The sequence below is a fragment of the Ctenopharyngodon idella genome, chromosome 19, assembly GCF_019924925.1.
Source record: "Ctenopharyngodon idella isolate HZGC_01 chromosome 19, HZGC01, whole genome shotgun sequence".
Classification (NCBI taxonomy): domain Eukaryota; kingdom Metazoa; phylum Chordata; class Actinopteri; order Cypriniformes; family Xenocyprididae; genus Ctenopharyngodon; species Ctenopharyngodon idella.
In genome coordinates, this window is record NC_067238.1 from 18,535,001 (window position 1) to 18,559,000 (window position 24,000).

The window sequence follows — 24,000 nt, forward strand, 5'->3', positions numbered from 1 at the left end:
GGCAAAACAGAGGAAGAGGTAGATAAAGCAAAAGCACGTTTCTGGTGAAATAAGGACCACTATTGTAAACAATGTTCTCAATCATGACCTTACAATGCCTTATGCATGTCTAAAGGTGCAGCAAAATGTTGGCAGAAAAACCTTTTCCTCAATCATTCAAGCATTTCATAGACATAACAGGTACGTATTTCAGCAATGTGCACTGTAATATGGTATGCATGCTGTAATCTTAATATTACAGTAGCATTTTTTACACTTACAGTAGCATATTACACTTGCTTTACACTTACAGTAAAGTAGACTAAATTAACTTTATACACATACATACTATATCACACCCATACACATGAATACATATATAGAGTGTATGTATATAGTCTTGTCTTTTCCATGTATCACAAGGACATTTTACAGTGATTTGTTGACAGACCAACAGTAAATACAAAACTGATAATCCTGTCCAGTCTTTTGCAATCAATCTCCCATATACAGTAATATGTCCATTTGTACTGTTAAAATTGATATATGGCATACAGACAAAGTGCAGTCTTTTGCAATTTCAATCACTGTCATAAAAAACGTAGCCATAGTTTACATCTGAAATATTCATCACTGTTATATTGACAACATGGCTAAGCATTTTGACTATCTTGTTCGAGAACAATGACACAAGGACTTGTCGTTCTGATGGCACTGATATGTTCATTGACATAAATACTTGCTTTTGAGAGATGAACTAAGGATTTTGAGCAGGTTACAGGCTTTTGCAGGTAATCCAATATGTTGTGCTGTTTGTACAAATTGTTTTGAGAAATGAACATGCTGTTTTGCAAATTTTAAGGATGGTTCGAGAAATGTGCCAAAGCAACTGAGAAGTTTTCAAAGAAATTTTTCAGTTTTACTCAAATTAGGGTGATGCAAAAATGAGTACACCCCACAACAAAAACTACTACATCTAGTACTTTGTATGACCTCCATGATTTTTAATGACTTCTAGGCATGGAATGAACAAGTTGGCGACATTTTGCAACATCTATCTTTTTCCATTCTTCAAGAATGACCTCTTTTAGAGACTGGATGCTGGGTGGAGAGTGATGCTCAACTTGTCTCTTCAGAATTCCCCATAGGTGTTCGATCGGGTTCAGATCAGGAGCCACTGAATCACTTTCACCCTGTTCTTCTTCAGAAATCCAACAGTGGCCTTAGATGTGTGTTTAGGATCATTTTCATGTTGGAAAAGTGTACGACGACCAAGGGCACGGAGTGATGGTAGCATCTTCTCTTTCAGTCTAGAGCAGTACATCTGTGAATTCATGATGCCATCAATGAAATGCAGCTCCCCGACACCAGCAGCACTCATGCAGCCCCACATAAGGACACTGACACCACCATGTTTCACTGTAGGCATTTTTCTTTGTATTCCTCACTTTTGCGACGCCATACAGTTTTGAAGCCATCAGTTCCAAAAACATTTATCTTGGTCTCATCACTCCAGAGTATAGACTCCCAGCAGTCTTCATCTTTGTCAGCATGGGCCCTGGCAAACTCTAGGCGGGCTTTTTTGTGCCTGGGCTTTAGGAGAGGCTTCTTTCGTGGACGGCACCCATGCATGCCATTCCTCTGCAGTGTACGCCGTATTGTGTAACGGGAAATAGTCACCCTAGTTTGGCTTTCTACTTCTTTAGATAACTGCAGTGAACTTGCATGACAATTTTCTTCAACCCTTCTCATCAGAAGACGCTCCTGTCGAGGTGTTAACTTCCGTGAACGACCTGGACGTCTCTGTGAGATGGTTGCAGTTCAATCTTTTTTAAATTTTTGTGTAATGAATAATTAGACTCACCTGTGGTTGAATTCTTGTTAAATTAGACATTTGTAGTCTATAATTTGGCTTTGCTCCAGAGACTTTCAGTGGGGTGTACTCATTTTTGCATCACCCTAATTTGAGTAAAACTGAAAATTTTGTTCTCTAAGTTATACTATTAACCTTACTTTCATGTTATAAGTTAAACAGATGTTATATTAAAGTTAGTCTTGTCAACATTTTGGAAATTGTTTTTGTGTTCATTGCGATATTGTTTAAAATGTTACTTTTCAAAGGGGGTGTACTCATTTACGCTGAGCACTGTATATATATATATATATATATATATATACACACCGATCAGGCATAACATTATGACCGCCTTCCTGATATTGTGTTGGTCCCCCTTTTGCTGCCAAAACGGACCTGACCCATCGAGACTCCACTAGACTCCTGAAGGTGTGCTGTGGTATCTGCACCAAGATGTTAGCAGCAGATCCTTTAAGTCCTGTAAGTTGTGAGGTGGAGCCTCCATGGATCGGACTTGTTTGTTCAGCACATCCCACAGATGCTCGATTGGATTGAGATCTGGGGAATCTGGAGGCCAAGTCAACACCTCAAACTCGTTGTTGTGCTCCTCAAACCATTCCTGAACCATTTTTGCTTTGTGGCAGGAGCATTATCCTGCTGAAAGAGGCCACAGCCACCAGGGAATACCGTTTCCATGAAAGAGTGTACATGGTCTACAACAATGCTTAGGTAGGTGGTACGTGTCAAAGTAACATCCACATGGATGGCAGGACCCAAGGTTTCCCAGCAGAACATTGCCCAAAGCATCACACTGGCTTGCCTTCTTCCCATAGTGCATCCTGGTGCCATGTGTTCAACGTGATTCATCAGACCAGGTCACCTTCTTCCATTGCTCCGTGGTCCAGTTCTGATGCTCACATGTCCACTGTTGGAGCTTTCGGTGGTGGACAGGGGTCAGCATGAGCACCCTGACTGGTCTGTGGCTATGCAGCCCCATACGCAACAAACTGTGATGCACTGTGTAGCGTACAAAATAATTTGGACAACTTGCAGGTGAGATATCGCAGTTTGAGGCAGGCCACAGTATAGGGAATTACAGTAGTCCAGGTGTGATGGTATGAGAGCATGGAGTACAGCCTCTTTCAAATCTCAAATCTTTCTAGGGTAGAAACTGTTCTAATTTCGCAACCGATCTCAGATGAAAGAAACCACCCTTTACCACTGTACTGATGTGTTTCTCAAAACGTGATGAATCAAATGTAACCCGAAGATTTCTTACATGAGGTTGAACACTGGCAGAAAGAGAACCTACATTAAGAACAGATGGAGGGGCCTAAAATCAGAATTTCACATGTGCTTTTGTTTAATTGCAAAAAATTATTAGCCATCCAACATTTAATCTCCTCAAAACAGTTAAAAGAATCAGTTACTGTCAGTACAATACTGTCAGTTTTAGCTGGTAGATAAAATTGTGTACCATCAGTGGTAGGAGATTCTATATGTTTTAAAAATGGCACCCAAGGGGAGCATTTAAAGTGAAAAGAGAAGTGTGCCTAAAATGGACCCTTGGGGCACACCGTATAACAGGGGAACCGATGAAGAAGAAAACTTCCCAATGCTCACTGAGAAGGTTCTGTCTTTGAGATAAGAGGCCAACCACTGCACCCTGAATACCCACCACCTTTTCTAACCGATGTAACAGAATACTATGATCAATTGTATCGAATGCAGCGCTTAAATCCAACAAGACAAGCACTGCATACACTCTAAAAAAAAGTGCTATATTGCACTAAAAGTGGTTCTTGGCTCGTAATCATAGAGGAACCACTTTTGGTGCTCTACAATGGTTGTCAAATGGTGCTATGTAGAACCCACAAGAGTTGCCATATCGCATTTTATTTCTTCAACAAAAATGGAGCTAAACAGCACCAACAGTGGCTCTCTGGCTCGTAAAGAACCTTTAAAGGGGCTTAACAGGTTCTGTATATGGTAGCGGTGCTATATAGCACCTCAGTCATCCCAAAGAACCAGTGAAGAACCTCTGAAGAACCACTGAAGCACCAAGATTTGGTACTGTACAGCACTTAAAGTGGTTCCCCTATGATTACAAGCAAAAGAACCACTTTTAGTACTATATAGCACCATTTTTTTTTTTAGAGTGTACGAACCAGTATTGAGAACTTGCAACAGGTCATTGCTGACCTTGGACAGTGCAGTTTCCATACTGTGCATATATAAATTATAAATAGAATAAATTAAAAATTGTGTATTATATTAACATTTTTATAATTAAAATAAAATATATAAATAAAAAATATATAATTGAATATATTTTATTTTAATTAAAAATAAAAATATTTTATTTATATAAATATAATTTAAATAAAACATAAATATATAATTACACACATACACACACGTACAAAACCTGATTAAAAACATCTAGATATTTTTTTTTACATTTTTTATATTTTTAAAAATATTGTATATATAAATTATAAATAGAATAAAAATATGTAATTTTATATTTAAATTAAATATTGCATATTATATATGCATTTTTATAATTAAAATAAAATATTTAAATATATAATTTCATATATTTTATTTTTATTTTATTTAACACACTTTACAATGAAAACATCTGACAGACAGTTGCAATGCCATAAGAAAGTGTTGATGATGACGGCAAAAGTATCATGTGACTTTGTGTTTGTGATCAGATGACACTTTGATATGTGGTAATCTAATTCATGTCCAGTGTGGCTGAAATCCTTTGGCTGTGCATCAGGCGTCACGTGAGGTCAGAGGTCAGCGGTGTTCTGCTTGTGTTTGTCAGTGCTCTCATGCAGCGCTGCGTTTGTCTGCTCGCTCTGCTCTGGCGTCTGCTGGTGTCAGTGATAAACCGACCACAGATTCGCACCCATTCTTTCTCAAACGGTGCTTCTGCGAGCTCTCTCTAACTATAGCTGAACCCTCACAGATGTGTCAAAACTGATTAAAGCCCCTGCACCGTTTGGCACCAGGCGAAAAACTTCATTTAATGCTGTTAAAATCTTCACCAGCATCACGCACATTGCTTTATTTTTATACAATGAACTTGTCCAAATAAATATTGCTAATAATAGTGTATTCTCGACTTTCAGTATGAACAATGCACTGAATAGTGTGTGCTTGGGTGGGATTTGAGAAAAATGTCAAATGTAAAGCACCTTTACATGTTTTTTATACAATTAAAATAAGAATATTTAAATATATAACTATATATTTACATTGTAAATGTTATATATATATATATATAATATGCATAAACATACATGCAGAAAAATACGAAAAAGATTTAACAAACTATCTGTATATTTATTAAAATAAATATATACATCTAAAAGAGTATATATTTCAAATTACTTTTTTTTATAGATGTGTTTAGTGGTTTGTAATTTATTTACTTTCATTATGAGCAATCTACAGAATAGTAGGTGGTTGAGTGGGATGTGAGAAAAAAAATAATGCACCTTTACAAACACTTTATACTTTACTCTATATGATTAATTATCATAGATTAATGCCGCACTCTTGATTAAGTTAATCTGGTCTAATAAGGTTTAAGAAGAAAAAACAATTTCCGTTTTGCAAAGGCGTGCAGTACTGCGTGTGTAGGTGTGTTTGTGTGCATAAATGAGTTTTATTGCAGGTGATTTCACAAGTGCGTGCGTGTGTGTGTGTGTGCGTGTTAGTGGTAAAATTGTTATCTAGCTGCACAGTTGTCTGTCACTTTAATGCAATAAGCTTTGCCACACGAAAATGACTAGCAGCAATATGCATGAACCTGAGCGAGTGTGTGTGTGTGTGTGTTGTGATTCACAATAGGAGTTTAACGATAATGACCGGCTAACATGTGAAACTCTAATAGAGTGGCAGTGTCAGAATTACCAGGGGAGGAAAACAGTGTGTGTGTGTGTGTGTGTGTGTGTGTTCACAGTAGATTTAGTAATGATGGTCGTCTCAAACGGACACTGCGGAGAAAGAATCCCCCAAACACACAGGAAGGAAAGGTGTAAATTAAAGTAAGGAAGAGAGACAGTCGCAGGAAGACCGACTCTAAAGTGCCGGAGATTTTACACTATTTTTCCTCTCAGATTTGAGGTCACGACAGCTTGGTCTCCGAGGCCTGAAGAGACTCTCCGAGAGGATTGTGTTCATTCTGCTCTTGGGCTTTTTTAATGACAAAATGGTTTATTTCCAGAGAGCAAGATGGAGATACAGACACGAGCATCTTACACTAAACATGATGCTCTTTCTCAGTATTTCTACATCCCTCAGAATTTCCTTCTAAAGTAAATGTATCTTGATTAAAGAATTTTTAGATATTTGTACTGGAAAACAAGACAAAAACAGTAAGTAAGAAAATCCTGTATAGGGGGTGTGAGTGTTTGCTGTGTGGTTGCTAAGGTGTCGTGAAAGGTTTCCATGTGGTTTGTTACTGTCTGATCACTTGATAAAGCTGCAGCACACTTTTCTTAGCAACACACATCATTTGAGGAATCATTCACAGGTTTTAAAACTTACTGTAAAAACACAAAAAAGTACAGAACACAAGTATAGATGATCACGGAAAGATTGTCAGACAAGGTCAAAGGTCAAAAGGATCAAGTGCAGGTTTTAAAAGGTCAAATCAGGAGAAAATAAACAGACAAAGGATGACAGAAAGATGAAGGGGAAACATTTTCTCTGATCTACTGTACATGATAACTCAGAATTTTAACAAGTATCTATCAAAGCACATTTCTGTCATATAATAAAAAAAGTCATGCTCGGTAAATCATAATTATGAGATAAGTCATGATTATCAGATAAAAAGTCAAGAAATGATGACAAAATTCATAAGTATGACAAAAAGTCAAAATTACAACAGTCATAATTATGACAGAAGTCGACTTTTTGAATTTGGACTTTTGAATCTCATAATTATGACTTCATATGTCATAATTTTGACATTATCTCATAATTTCCACTTTTACTAAGTCATACTAAGTCATAATTTTGACATTTTATCTTATAATTATGCCATAAAAAGACAAATTTATGAGATGGTCGAAATTGACATAGCAAGTCATAATTATGAGATAAAAAGTCAAAATTATGACTTTGTATGTCAACATTTCAACTTTATCTCATAATTTTGACTTTGTATGGCATAGTTATGACTTGGTATTTCAATTTCAACTCATATTTTCATATTTTAATGTCATAATTATGAAATAAAAAATAAAATAAAAATTGATTTTTGTAATGTAATGATTTTTGTGTCATAATTATGACTTAGTATGTCATAATCTCATAATTTCGATTTTTACTAAGTCATAATTTTAACATTTTATATTATAATTATGCCATAAAAAAGTCAAAATTGAGATAGTCGTAATTGACATACCAAGTTGTACCAAGAGATAAAAAGTCAAAAATAATGACTTAATATGTCAAAATTTCAACTTTATCTCATAATTTTGACTTTTTATGGCATAATCATGACTTGGTATGTCAATTTCGACTATCTCATAATTTTAACTTTTACCAAGTCATAATTATAAAATAAAACGTCAAAATTATGACTTAGAACATCATAATTATGACTTAGTATGTCATAAGTTGGTATGTCATAATTTAGACTTTTACTAAGACATAATTTTGACATTTTATCTCATAATTATGCCATAAAAAGTAAATATTATGACTTTGTATGTCATAATTTCAGCTTCATCTCATAATTATGACTTGATATTTCAATTTCAACTCATAATTTCATATTATTTATATTATGAAATAAAAAAAAAATCAAAATTCTGATTTATTATGACAATCAACTTAGAATGTCATAATTTCAACATTTTGTCTCATAATTATGACTTAGTATGTCATGACTTGGTATGTCATAATTTAGACTTTTACTAAGTCATAATTTTGACATTTATCTTATAATTTTTACTTTGTATGTCATAATTATGAATTGGCATAATAATTTCGACTTTTAATGTTATAATTATGAAATAAGTCGAAATTATAATTTAGTATGTCATAATTTCAAATATCTCATAATTTTGACTATTCCCAGGTATGACATATGTAAGACTTGATTTTCCTGCTAAGACAAAAATTGAGATCAAGCACCCTGCAATAAAGCAATAAAACTCATCAGAAATAGCATAGGACAACACCTTGCCCTCACACATCTACAGGATGCAACAGCCCCACCCCCACACACAAACCCTCCTTCCTTTCCCCCTGACTCAAGTCACTTAAAAGTTTATATTCTATGTATAATGTAACTTGTGTATCTATTGTTTTTTCACTTTCATGTTTGGTATCATTTTAAATGTCTCAGTGCGACTGGTAAAATGGTCTCAGTTTCACAGCAGTCACTGATATTATGAAGAAGATTGAAAACTAAGGAGAATTCTCTCCTCTTTTTGGGTGGTGTCTCTTGTGAAAACCCACTCTGCTCCCCCCAAAACAGGTGTTGGTGTAATAAAAATTTACAATCCTTTTATTGTGGTCTTGGTATATAAGGTCAAGTGCAAAGCAGTCAGGGAAGACATGTGAAGACATTCACACATCACTGTGTATATATGCATTTCTTTGAATAATTGATGTTATGCATTTATTATTTCTGAATTGGCTTCTAATTGTCTAATGTAATTGGCATGATACATTTTTACTTGATGAATAAAATGTTATGTTTGGTTTATTCTGTATTATTCTTAATTCGTTATTTCTAGTAGATTAAAGCGAAGGTATTACCGCAAATCTGTGTTCAGGATTGATCATACGGAAGGTTTAATAGATGGAGCATAGGGCACATCAATTAAGTCCATTTCGATTTCTGACTATCGCTGCCTTAAATAAGTTGCAGTTTTCGTAAATATATAAAAACTATGCTTTTTGTTACGAGTAAGCAGAGCGCGACCGACTTAAAGGTAGATGTTTACCCTGCATCCAATGTTTAAGGTCAGAACTGACGAGTTTGTGTCCGGGAAGAGCACTCAGTCGGCCGACGTGACTTTTCTAAAGCGATACCGGGACCGCAGTAAACGAATAATTGAAGATATAAGGTAATCAGAATAATCAAAAATCTAAATTAATGCATAACCAAGGATTAATTTCTAATTGGAAACACAACCTAAGAGTAATAATCATTTGAAATTGGAGTCAGATTAAACGAGGGAAATTAAGTGAACTTCACAGAGGCGCTGAAAAGACATACACGCGTTAACCTTCGCCCGGGCCGTCGGATTCCGTTTTTGGGCCGACGGGGGGTTCCTTACACATAATTATGACAAAATTAAGACTTAGTGTCAATAATGTCATCACTTTAATTTTTTTAATCTCATTTATTAATTAGTATGTCATAATTTTTACTTTTTATCTCATGATTATGACATAATGACCAAGTCATAATTCAGATTTCCCAAAGCATGATTTTTTTTTCTCATGTGGTGGAAATGAGCTTCCATAAACACCACCGAAGGAGCTTTGACTCATTTCAGATACCAGGAGTCTGATAAAGATCTGAATCAGCAGAAGCACAGAGTGAATTCAGCTGAATCACAATCCAAACGGACCTGAACTCCATTCACTACCTTATTTTTCTGGCTGTTTCTGACTACAAACCAGCTGAATGCAGATGTGTCACATCACTATCTCTTTAAGATGACCACGCTGAATCACAGACATTGTAGCACCCAGAAAGTGAATGCTAAAATTACTATTTTAGCAACTATTTTATGTGTTGAAGTTCATCAAATGCAGTGATAGTTCTTCCTCAGTAGTGTCATTGCAGCTGCCCTTTTATCTTTTTCTTTGCAGTGATTGACACGTGATGTTTTTGAGAAAGCTCTTGTACTCTACTGAAGCTCTGGCCTGTTTGCGTAGAGTTGCAGCGGTTCTTGTTTGTTTCTCTGGACTCTTTGTGGACGCAGCAAAGTCCGTCTGCGGCTATGATCAAGACATGTGCGAGACGGTCCCTACAGGCCTGGATGGAGCCCGTGTCAAACACACTCCGCAGGGCTGTAGGCCGTAGAGATGTGTGTGTGTGCTAGTGTATACGTATTAACCAGAGGACTTAATATAGCTATTATACTTACAGAGAGGCCAAACGAATGAGTTTGCAAGAACAGAGAAAGTGTGTGTGCGTGCATGTGTGTGAAAAGCGTCATTAGAATGTGTCAGAACTGCCTGAGGCCACATTGGCTTTACACAATGATCAATTCTGGAGTGAACAGAAAAGAGGAGGAGACGCACACACACACACACGCCACCCGCTGCTTTAATTACCAGTGTCTGTCCCCCCTTTACCAGCGCGTCTATACTCCATCTGAAGCAGCGCAACAAAGCCCACAGCGAGAGGAGGCAAGAAAGAATCACAGAGCGTGAGAGAAAGAGCGAAGTAGACCAACCCAAACGCTCATTAACGAATGATAATCTGCCTGTCCGAGAGCTTTTGCAATCATAAAGAGCCACATGTCAGTGTATTCAGAGCCACTCCGCCCACTCCATCTCGCTCTCTTTCTCTGGACGCATGGCCGCGGGGCAGAACATGTGTCATCTGATGTAAACACGGCCCTAACGCGCTACCTGTGCTGTTATGAAGTAAATAAATCAAACCTCCAGCAGTAGTGAAGTTGAGTGTGTGTGTGTGTGTGTCGTCCTTGTATTTATATGAAAAAATCTATGATTGCTTTGTGTGCAGTGTGCATCAGAAGCTCTGATGTCTTAGACTGAGCGCTTCATCTGAGCGTGTGATTTGACTACTGTTATTTGAGTGGAGTTGTGGTCGTGTGGGCAGGAAACAGGCACGTTTAGTTTCAGTCCGTCCCGAACTACAAGAAAGAAAAGAGTGAACAAAACAAATCAATCACGTGCCTTACTGACAACTAACTCTCACTGAGTCAGTACGACACACTGCCAGTTTCACTATCACCTGCTGCACTATACGTCAATCTACATTCAAAACGCTAATGTAATCACTACATTTATTTACACAGAACCAACCTTAACTCATCTGAGGCTAAATAGAGATCGAATTTCTGTTTCTCATAAGAACAACACTAATCTCACATGTCAGAGATCTCAAACTGTGCTTTTTTGAATAATGTTTCTCAATATGAATTCAAACAATTCCCATCAGATGATCTGAGCTGATTTACATTCACTTTGTAGCTCTGTTAATTTGCATCTTTGTCCTAAACAATATAATGGGAAACATCTAAGTTGATATTTCAATAGAATTACCTGAATACTGCATTAAAGTGATAGTTCAACTGAACATGAAACCCTCAAGTTGTTCGAAACCTGTATGTGTTTCTTTCTTCCGCTGAACACAAAAGAAGATATTTTGAAGAACGTCGGTAAGCAAACAGTTGATGGACCCCATTGACTTCCATAGTATGGAAAAAAAAAATACTATTTAAGTCAATCAACTGTTTTTAACCCATATTCATCAAAATATCGTCTTTTGTGTTCTGCAGAAGAAAGAAATTCTTAATTTCTTGAAGCTTTACAGATCTTTTGTTTCGAATCAGTGGTTCGGAGCGCGTATCAAACTGCAAAAGTCACATGATCCATTGAAATTTCGAAACACTTATGATGTAACGAAGCCTGGTTTACTGAAATCATGTGATTTTGCCGCTCCAAACCACTGATTCGAAACAAAAGATTTGTAAAGCTTCATGAAGCAGTGTTTTGAAATCGCCCATCACTAGATATTGTTGAATAAAGTCCTTATTTAGTTTTTTTGGTGCACAAAAAGTATTCTCGTCGCTTCATAACATTAAAGTTGAGCCACTGTAGTCACATGATTTGTTTTAAATACGTCTACCTTTCTGGGCATTGAAAGTGTTGATTATCTTGCTGTCAATGCAGGCCTCACTGAGCCATCGGATTTTATCAAAAATATCTTAATTTGTGTTCTGAAGATGAACGAAGGTCTTACGGGTGTGGAACGACATGAGGGCGAAAGAGAAAATATACATATAATGGTTTCACATTATACTGTTGAGAATGAATACAGCCGAGAATCTTGTTAAATGAGCTAAAGACCAGCAGCTAACAGAAATACATCATTCTGGAAAATATGTGTGTGTGCTTCTGCTTGCACACTTACACAAATACACAACGCAAGACTTCTTGGGTCTGCGGCTTGTCCTGCAGAAAAGTAACACTTCAGCTCAGAAACTCACAGTTCTCACCAGAACGCTCAAAATAACTCGCCTTGCAGCGCTGGAAACAGCAAACACACACGTGCTGAGCGCTCACAAATGCATGCATACAAAAAAGCACAAAAATAGTACAACAAATTCAGTTTGGGATTAAGATGGAAGTACGTCTGAATATGTGTCTGCAGGTACTGTAAACACATCGTCACTGTAGCCACGACAGTGTTAGTAGTGAATGCATGTGATTAGTCATGTTAGTCGTACAGTACGACTGGTATTTTGAGGGGCTGCTTATGTAAAAGCGCTGAATGAAGCATTTACAGTATGATTATAGATTTACATTATTTATAGATTTTTACATTTACTGAAGAAAATGTGAGCGGTTTTACCCATGCAAAAGTCAGTGCAGCAATGCGTTCTGAGGGGATGTTAGTGCATTGTTTTGCGGTTGCCTGGGCATTGCTTTGCAGTTGCTAGGGTGTTATAGTTGGTTGCTAGGGTGTTTCTTCCTGTCTCAAGTGAAATGAGTCCACCGTCAGGTCTCTGTGATATTCTGGATCTTTAAAGTATGCCGGGTTTGTTGTAATCACTATGAGCACTGATGCCAGTAATGAAGTGTTTCCCTGTGTGGATTTGTGCATGTGTGTGTTTGTGTGTGTTGGTTTGGCCCCTGCTGCCCGTGTCCCTCGCTGGCATTCATGCATTGGCACCGAAGTAGCGGGCACCCCCGCGGTCCGCCTGGCATCTCTGCGGCCCCTCAGGGCTTGGTCAGCACCCGGGTGGGAGTATTTCCAGTCCCTGAGGAGGACGGCGAGGGGGAGGGTCCTGCTCCCCGGGGAGACACCAGAGAGCCAGAGTCCAGCGCAAGACAAACCCATCTGCCCTGGAGAGCATGCCCACCACACACACACACACACAATGCCACCACATGGAAACAACCAACTGCTGTCCTACAAAACCATCTCATTAGTTTTACTGTATATGAAGGTTCTTCTGTTGGAGCGGCTTCAGTTCTGACACTCAAAAGAAATATAACAGGGTCAAAGTCTGCATTTTATGGAATAGAAAAATAAAAAAGGAAATTGTGATGGTTTATCTCAATATTATCTCTTTTTATTTCACAATTGCGAGTTTATTCCTCACAATTATGACTTTTCTATGGAGAATGTTTGGCAAACGAATGCAAAGGTTTTGTGAGCAAACGCCAAATTTCTTGGGGGAACGCAAAACTTGGCGAGCGAACACAAAGTTTTTCGGGGGAACACAAAACTAGGCGAGCAAATGTAAAGTTTTTTGAGGGAATGCAAAGGTTTTGTTATCGAACGCAAAGTTTCTCGAGAAAACGGAAAATTTGGCAAGCAAACGTAATTTCTTGAGGGAACGCAAAAACGGCGTGAATGATCATAAGGTTTCTTGAGGAAATGCAAAGATTGCAGAGCGAATGTAAAGTTTCTTGAGGGAACACAAAACTTCATGAGTGAACGTAAAGTTTCTCGAGGGAACAAAACTTGGTGAGTGAATGTAAAGTTTCTCGAGGAAATAAAACTTGCCTACCAAACGTAAAGTTTCTCGAGGGAACAAAACTAGGCGAGTGAATGTAAAGTTTCTTGAAGTATCGCAAAGGTTTTGTAAGCGAACGCAAAGTTTCTCGTGGAATGTAAAACTTGGCGAGCAAACGCAAAGTTTCTCAAGGGAACACAAAAGTTGGCAAACAAACGTAAAGTTTACGTAAAGCAAACGCAAAGTTTCTTGAGAGAACGTAATAGTTTTGCGAGCCAATGCAAAGTTTCTCAGGGGAACACAAAAGTTTTGTGAGAGGATGCAAAAGCATTGAAGTATATTTTTTTGTCATTTTTTATTCAGTGGTGTAAATAAGCTTCCGTAGCATTTAGCCAATATGAGGCCTGTTCAATAATTAGAGCTGTTAGTCAGGCCAATCATCACTTGTACTAAATCTCACCTGTTTAACCATGAAACAGGTGAAAGAAATCCTACAGATGTACAATGAAAGAGGGACCCGAGCTCAACTTACAGACCAGAAGATCACAGAGACTCTCTGACAAAAAGTGTAACACGACAAAACAAAAGCGTGAGGGAAAGTGTTGAGGCTTCACGAGGAAATCACGAGGCTTCTGTGTCAACTCTGTGATAATTTATCAAACTTTATCTGTGCAGAACTCTCATATTAGACTCACAAGACTTCGGTCGCAAGGGCATTGCTACGCGTTTGCTAGGGTCTTCTGGCTGGTCTTCCGCACCCTTTCTGTACTAGAGAGCTTCTGGGACGCTTATAAAAATGAACATCCTCATTTTGATGGTCTGTGGTTACATGACTGGGTTGTGCAATTTAATCTAATAATCGTGTCGGTCAGGTTCTCGTGAAGGTGCGACATACATCAGGAGAGAAAGAGGAACGGTGAACGAGAAGTGAGCCTGTGACACTCCGTAAGTGGCTTTAACAGAACCAGAGATCTGAGCAGTTACAGGCCCTCAAACACACTGTGATATTAAGAGAGAGTGAAAAACCACAACACATACACTCTCACTCTCATTCTATTTCATGCAAACGGGCTACAAACTCAAATCTATAGCTATAAACTATAAACCTCTTAGAAATTCAAACTCGGACATGTCTTTGTGCATGTTAATTTACAGTAAATTACACTTGATTTGATATCAGTGATCTATTGAATCGCATTCAGGAAGTGTGACTCAAGTGTCCAAACACTTTTAGGCCTCTGTGAGTGTTATATAGCAGACGTCTGTGTGTGTTTCGTGTAGAATAGCATTGCAGGAGTCTTTGTGAAGGTTTGTTTGAGAGCCGAGATGCTGAATGGATTCAATCCGTCCTTCTGTGCGTTAAACAGCTGCTGAGAGACCTCAGCACACACACACAGAGACACACTCACACTCACAGACACAAACACACTCACACTCTCTCTCTCTCTCTCTCTCTCACACACACTCACATCTAATTCATTACCACAGATAAATAAGATCAGCACTAGCAGTGTGTTGCAGACCAAACTACACACACACACACAGCTCTGAATTACCCCTCCATTCAGCACAATGGCCCTTTCTACCCCCTGAAAGTGAGTTCATTTGCCCCTCACACACTCTTTCAGTCTTTTCCTCTCGGTCAGTGGCTCATGAAAGGTCCGTTCACATCCAGGACGGTTTGATAAAGGCCCGTATAAACAAACAGCTATGGAAATGAGTCCGATCACATATGACGCTCCTGATCACTCAGAAAATCTCATCATATTTACTGTCAGGAGACGCTTTCATATTTAAATCAGGTTTAAAGGTGACGTGTGTGACGTTTCATATGTCCAAACCTGCTTGAGCGGCCCGACCGACGTGTATATTTAATTATATTCCGACAGTCGCTTTGCATAAAACACATCTGCTAAAATGAATAAATGTAAAACACAAACATTTTGACAATCATTTCAGCCCCACAGCCTTTTACTCTGTACTTGAAATTTAACATTGAAGTTATTATATAATCTTTTATCATCTTACGATGAAAATTCTATTCAAAATTTAACTAATGACATCATTGTAACATTTGCATACTGAAATGTGATTGGTCTTTATCCATTTTGATATAAATTTATTTATGTTGGATTTTACAACATTTCTATCTATCACTTTACCTAAAAAAACATTAGTTTTTTGTTACTTTAGCATCTGTTCATTCACGTCTCATCTATATTGCATTTAAATATCAATTTATATTGATATAAATTGACTTATTAGACTTTACCACATTTCTAACTATCATTTTACCTTTTAAGGCAATTTTTAATTATTCAGAAATGATCATTTTTGATAGTTTGAGGGTTATTTTTTCTTACTTTAGCTGTTCTGATACCGTTCTCATCTCATCTATATTGCATATAAATATTATTTTCTATAGATATAAGTTGATTATACTGGACTTTACAACATTTTACTTCAAATAAATGTAAAAGGCAACATTTCCGCAATTTAAAAACATTCAATTTTGATATTTTGCAGGGTTTTTTTTGTTACTTCAGCTCTGTTCTGATGCCGTTCCGATCATTCTCGTCTCTCCACATCCTGTTTGCTTGTATCTTTCTTTTTTCTTTTGTTGTTTTTGCCACATTTGTGCTCCCCTCCTTTGCTTTCATGTGTCGTTTAGTGTGACATTTCAAGACGTGGCAACAAAATTTAGATGATCTATATTTAAATTGTGCTTTAAAACGAAAGACATTCCCCACCGAGAGAGAGAGAGAGAGAGAGAGAGAGAGAGAGAGAGAGGGCAGTGCTGTTATCTTTCATCTCCAGTACGCGAGGTGTCAGAGTTTGTGGTTAAACTGCATTTCTACAGACCCAAGACATTCAGACTTCTTGTTTTAAACTGTTCAGTATTGTTTTAACAAGCATTATTGTTCCAACATTATTAAACTACTGTATATTTTAAAGCTCATGTCTCAATATAATTTCTAATTATAGAACTCAGCCAGTCAGAATGAGTGTGATGAAGGAAAAATGTTATTTATTTGTTTCCTGTTCAGTGAGTTTGATTGAGAAACACTCAGTCAGCAGCTTTAAACTGTACTGTCACCCTGCTCTGAACTGCTAGATGTGGACGACTGGGCATTAACAGGCCATTCACTGTGGCTTATTTTATATGTTTCGTGCAGTTCTGTCATTTTATTGTTACGCTAATTACTGTTCACTCCTCATAATTATTATGTTTTGTTTTGATTTGTACTCACAGCCGTATGTTTCAAAGCAGCTTTACAAATGTTTGTTTAAATGAAATATTGTTTTTGCATCTAAACAAAAGAGAGATGCAGACACACAAACCAGCCATCTGAAACAATAACAATTTGATTAAAGAAATCTGTAAAGCTGCTTTGAAACAATTGTGAAAAGTGCTATACAAATAAATTGACTTGAAATATTTAGAAGAAAAGCACTTCTTTGATTTTCTTTGAAAACTTTTAGCTTTAGATGGAACCAAAATGTAAGTTTTAGTAGGAAATACAGTATTCACTGTGTATTTATATAAATAAAAATTAAGAAAGTAAAATCGATACCCTATAGATACCCTATAGATAGACATATACATGCTTACAGTATATATTTATTTATATATTAGGGCTGTCAATGCATTAAAATTTTTAATTTATTAATCAGACATTTTAACATTCATTTTGTCATCATTTGCTATATCCAGCAAAGTAAACCAGGTGATTCTCAGGGTGATTTCTTCAAGGTAAATTTAGGTGTCTTTCCAAAAAGGGACACTTGGAGACTCCAAAAGGACACCAAATAAACATATGATATAAGAAGTCCATATAATTCATAAATTTATGCACACCAAAGCCCCCATGAAAAAAAAAGACAGATAAAAACTAATAAAAACTTAGTGTACAGTATGTGTACAGTACAACAGAGCTTCTTTACATTTTAGACAAGTCAAGCTGCAATACCGAACAGGGCCACATGGAGGTGCCAAAAAAAACCCTAAACCAAAGCATTCTGAGGTGCAAGTACATTCTCAGACTCGGCCGAACGCACAAGCGCTCTTCTTCATGAGCATTTGAGCGGTTTGTGTGGTTAAAAACTAGCCTAGAACGCAATCTGTTGTTAAAAACTAAGCTCGGATTCAATTCGAGAGAGGATTGCGATTACAATTAAGACAAGTCAAGCTGCAATACTGAACAGGGCCACATGGAAGTGCCAAAAAAACCCTAAACCAAAGCATTCTGAGGTGCAAGTACATTCTCAGACTCGGCCGAACGCACAAGCACTCTTCTTCATGAGCATTTGAGCGGTTTGTGTGGTTAAAAACTAGCCTAGAGCGCCATCTGTTGTTAAAAACTAAGCTCGGAATCGATTCGAGAGAGAATTGCGATTACATTTTAGACAAGTCAAGCTGAAATACTGAACAGGGCCACATGGAGGTGCCAAAAAAACCCTAAACCAACTGCCTTCACCTGACTGCATATATACATACTACAGTACACGGATCCATTCAGAATTACTAAACACAGCAACATACACATGACAAATCCAAACATTATCCTGAATGTGTGGGGAAACAACGTTAATGTACTGAAATGTGTCTGCGCATACAGTGTGCAATTGGTGTGTCAATACAAAGTTAGTTTGTCCATCAATATAACATACTCACATGTGCTTACTGTACAATTCCTGTACTTCACCACAATCGTCTTTACCTTGATTTCAATCCTTAACCATCAAAACTTTACTAGCGAGACGCTGGTTTGCTTTATCCAGCCGAGAAACGTATTTTGTGTATCATCTGGCAAGCAGTGGATGTTTTGAATTTCAGCCTACCAGGTTTACAGGTGCTGCGCCATTGTAGATGCTCAGTGTGATAAACTACTCACTTTTAAGATAATTTTTATTAAAATAACTTTTAAGTTCAGATGTAAAAGCCGCTAAACGCCGCCTCCTTCAAAAAATGAGATAATGATATTGAGCGAATGCTCTCCGCACATAGTATACGTTTGTCAAATACTTTCACTTCAAATTCGCTAAATCCCAGCGTCAGCCTATTCAAAAATACCGGTTCGTTGGCAGAAACCGCTAAACGCCACTTCCCTTTGTCAGCAAGCGTCCACAGAAGAACCAATCAGAAGATATGAATCGAATCATATGATTTCAATTTGAATGACGGTGTGTGTATGAGCCACTTTCAATTGCCGAGCTGCAAGTTTTTATCATGTTTTGTCCATCGTTACAGTGGCAATGACAGGATTTCGTGAGTAGAAAGTAAAAGTGTTCCTTTTGCTGCTGTAAAACTGACAGAAATGGACATTTTACTATGTCTTGTTGTCCAAAGAGGTGGACTTAGAGGATTTTGCAAAAAAGCACACATGGATTTAGCTGGTTTTGCAGCAAAAGACAGTCAAATTTGTTAAATACCAATGAATTGACTAAAGTGACATTATTGAAAATAAGGCATTTCAATAACTGACTAATAACCTTTTCATTGCCATTAAAGTGAATTTACTGAACCTAAACATAAGAGCCTGATAAAAACTGCTCAATTTAAAAAAAAATTATGTCAGATGGAAGTTTTTTGCATCTGAACTCTTCATATATATATATGTATGTATATAAATAAATAGATAGAAAGATATGTCCGTCGATAAAATGAATAATTTCCAAAACATTTTTCTGTAATTAATCATGGCTAATTGCAGCTAACATTAAGATATGTAATATATTTTTATACTGTAATACATGATTTTACATTAAAAATGAAAAAGAAAGAAAGAAAGAAACAAGAAGAAAGCAAGACAGGAAGAATAGAATGAATTTGATCTCTCATGATCTGGTGATGTTTGTGTTTTTCGTGTATGTTCACAGATTCGGGGGAACCAGAGGTGAGAAGGCCAGGTCAGGTTCCAGCTCGACCGTGTGTGTGTGTGTGTGTGTGTGTGTGTGTGTGTGTGTGTCTCATTTGGAGAATCTCATTCGCAGCTCAACATTCAGGGGAGAAGAAATCGAACCTGTCAGAGCCTTCAGGCAGAACACAGCGAGGTGTGGAAGAATTCAGCTCCAGACGGATCCGAACACACACAGACACAGACACACACACACACACACACACACACACACGCAGGGAAAGGGCACGCGCTCCGAGCACACAGATATCTGTGCCGCACACCAGAAACACACGCTACTCTTCTGTTCTGAGTTTATACTGGATCAAACGTCACTAATCACCGTAGTGACACTCCGACAACCGTAATCATCTTCACACCGCTTGTCACATGACCTATTATCATCATCATTATCAGCATCATCATCATCGGCGCTCCAAACGAGGGTCAAAATGCCAAAACATCTCGCTGACCTTTCAGCCTCACGGCGAACGTGTGGAGGTGTTAAAATCAGACCCTTTCCAATTATGCCATTCAACGTCACGTTTCTGTCGCTGTATTTTAGCGTTTGATCGCTGGATTAATGAATCGCACTGGTAATTACATTACGCTGGCTGTGATTGACTTTCAGGTCATTCTGAGGAAACGAGATGGTTTCTGGAACATGTTGTGTTTTCTCATTTGAAAAGATTACCGCTGAACTTTCAAGAAATCATATTCTCCCAGCTCAGGCCCAAAAGTATGAGAAACAATATTCACATGAGTGAAGACTTTCACATGAATCCTCAATATGACATAACAATCCTTAGTTATTTATCATTTCAATATCGTCACACTAAATCTGGAATTCGTTCTGGAATTTCTACAAACACTGACTACATTCAGTATTGCTCAGCTTTGTAATAAATCACACTTTATAATTGAAGAAAAATATTAATAATCCAAAACATGTTTACGATGACTGTTCAGTGCATAAAATGTCAAATTCTGCATTTAAAAACAAAATTAAAGAGAAAATATATTAATGTTTTATTTTAACAGTATGGTAAATAGCATAATAATATTACTAAATGCATTAAATAAAATAAATGCAAAAAAATAAAATGTAAAAAACAGTATAAAAAGTAATATAATAATATTACTAAATTTATTAATAAAATAATTGCAAAAAATGCAAAATATATTAATGTTTTATTTTAAAGTATTACATTTTGTTTACTTTTTAAAAATATAATAATGTTTTATTTTAAACTTGAAAAATGTATTTAAACAGTATAAGTAACATAATAATATTACTAAATTTATTAAATAAAATAATTGCAAAAAAATGCAAAATATATTCATGTTTTATTTTAAAAAGTATTACATTTTATTTACTTTTTAAAAATACATTCATTTTAGTTTTATTTTAAAATTGTAAAATTAATTTAAAAGCAGTATAAGTAATATTAGAATATTACTTAATGCATTAAATAAAAATAGTTACAAATAATTTCATTTAATTCTTCTGCTGATTATTATAATTCAATAATTGGTTGGTACGTTGATGCTGTTTTTACAACAGCTCTGAACACAGGTGATCCGATCGGATGCAGGATCCAGAATCCGTTTCTAAACTGAATCAGACTCTGACTGTGGACTGTGAGTGTGTGTCAAGCTGGAAAACGCAGCACACGTTCCAGAGGTTCACACACACAAACACACACACACACACACACACACACACACACACGAGCAGCACCGGGCATCAGCTTCAGTGGAAAATGTAATATCAGCGGGAGGGTTTGGTCACAGCGTGCTCTATATTATTGTGGTAGGCAGGGATTCTGGCTAACACACACACACACACACACACACACACACACACACACACACACACACACACACACACACAGCAGTGACATCATGCACACACACACACACACACACACATGCGAAGGGGCTCCCACAGACCTGGCAGATAAAAGCATAACAAAGTTAAAGTGTTACCTGCCTCTCCCACCTCAGACGTGTCACGGTGCCAAACACACGGAGGCGTTTCCATGACAACGCTGAGAGTACATCAGCATGTATGTCCAGGCGGGTGACATCGCAAAAACACCTGATGTATGAGAAACAGAAAAACACACACAACACCTTCAGAACTGCATACTACATACTATTACTGCAGCATGAACTATGTGAATTTTCATGTGCATCGACCTGAATTATGCAGATCCCACAATGCAATGCACCTGCAATGTTTTTAGTGTAACTATTTACCAATTATATTAGCAATATGAGTGAATGAAAGCTTGTGTTCTATACTGGCATCGTACACTATCAGTATTGTTAGCTGTGTGACGGTCTGTTTAAAAAAGCGTGTGTTAAATTCATGAATGTCAATGTAAATATATCATATATAGTATGTAGTGCACTAGTGTTGATCAAGTGTTCTTATCTCAGAAGTTCAGGAATATTTCAGGTGACCCATCCAGATCTCTTCAGGCCTACAGCATCACACACACACACACACACACACGAGGCCAATAATGATGGACCAGATGGGGTTTTTGAGCGAGCGGTTTAGATGAGCTGCGGGTGGCTCATGAAGGACACACACACACACACACACACACCAGGACTGACGTTCACCACTGACTCACCAAAGTACCAACAAACTGTCCTCTGGGTTCATAGAAAACTGATTTTAATCAGCCAAGTGTTAAAATACATGTTCTCAGTATGTTTATGCATAGAAATGTGTGTATGTGTGTGAGTGTGTGTGTGTTATTCTGTGGAGGTCAATGTTTTCTGCAGGTCCTGTTAGAGTGTAAATGTGTCATTAAAGTTGTTGTGTGTGACGTAGTCTTATTTTAGTATTATTTAAATACTGTTCTGTTTTTTTTAAAGGGGTGGTTGATTATGATTTAACTTTTTATTTTACTTTTACAGAATTCTCTCTTTAAGGACTACAACAAACGGCTGGTAGGGACTACAACGAGCTTCTTCCGGATTACCGACATCACTAAACCTAAAATTTACATAAACCCCGCCCCCGAGAACAACGTAAGGCTGAACACCGTTACTGACAATCCTCATTTTGGCTGCGTGAGATTCTCCAGCTTTGTTGTTGTTGAGCGACCGAAGTGTGAGCTGTTAAAGCTCCGCCCCCTCTTCTGGAAAGCAGCAGCTCATTTGCATTTAAATGTGCATTTTCATGTGCTTTTGTATATATATATATATATATATATATATATATATATATGTGACAATTTAGGTTTATTTTTATTTCTATTTTAGTTTTTATTTATTTCCAGTTATAATTTTAGTGCTTCAACTTAAACTTATTTCAGCCAAGGCGATATTTCTAATATCTAATACTTATATTTTATTTCAGCTTTATTTCAATTATCAAAAACATCTTTAATAGTTTTAATTCAGATAGTTTCTGGTGTGTCATTTTCATGTTCAGAGTCACTATAAGTCAGTCATTGGTCAGTTTGATGCTTTCAAAACATCGATCTGTTTGTCTGAGCTTCTGACTCAACCAATCACGTGAGTCTGGGGGCGGGGCTATCTGCATGTCTGACCAGTAGCAGACGAGAGCAACAGCAGATGAGAGGTGTGTTCGGGAAACCTGTCAGGATTAGCAGTGCAGGTCTTGTACCTGTCCGAACATCAGAGGAACGGGTGTCTTCGTTCGCCTCGGCTCTGACGGGCAGCTGTCGCTGTGAATCTCCTGGTGCTTCGTCCCAGTGGTGACCGTCATGAGTTCAGCAAACCTGCAGGGCACAAATCAAATGCATGTTTGACTTCATGAGGAGGTCTTTATGGTCTCTCACCTCTCTCTCTCTCTCTGATGTCTGAAGCCCCAGGAGCAAAGCCTTTGCCCCCTGCTTAAAGGTCAACAACCCCAGAGAGAGAGAGGGTGAGATGGAGAAGTGATTACTGAACAATATTAACACAACACACACTACAGCTCTGTCTCCATTTATACTGCATATTTTAAATATTTTTAATTTTTTTATATTGGACAACTGAATCAGTTGCGACTCTCATGCATGTCCCGTAAAAACTGATATCTGTGTGGTTTTGTAATAATGATGATCCCTGATGATGCCTATGTAGACAGCAAGTGTTCACTAGGGTTTGAAACTGAGCTCATATCTTCTTTGCTGAGCAGCTCTTCACACACAGACACTCTCTCTTTCTCACACACACACACGCACACACACACACACACACACACACACACACACACACACACGTCTTGTACTGTAATCCTCTTAATCTGTCATTAAAACACTCTTTATTTTAGCCACATGACGCCCAACTGTGTCCACAAACTGTGTAAGTTCAATTAGCATCACAATCTATGAAGCCTGTATTTGCAATGCATTATAAAAGTATTTTCTGCCTTTACTGCATTAATAATGCATTAATAATACACTGTATAATTAGCAGTTATGTTCTCTTTTATGTTTAAAAATTAAAATGCATTATAACACTAATGTCATCATAATTCCTCCTTTAAAGAGTACAATACATAAAAAATACACTGTTGACACCAAATTTA

General features: G+C 37.3%; 1 long non-coding RNA gene across 2 annotated transcripts in view; it reads right to left on the reverse strand.

Annotated features, from left to right (window-relative positions):
- The window catches only part of LOC127501660 (uncharacterized), a 90,297-nt gene that overhangs the window by 28,907 nt on the left and 37,390 nt on the right, over positions 1-24,000 (reverse strand). For both annotated transcript variants that reach the window (XR_007926671.1, XR_007926672.1), the window contains exons 7-8: positions 23,092-23,206; positions 21,432-21,543 (exon numbers count right to left, since the gene is read on the reverse strand). This is a non-coding gene — a long non-coding RNA (uncharacterized LOC127501660). The remainder of the gene's footprint in view (positions 1-21,431; positions 21,544-23,091; positions 23,207-24,000) is intronic.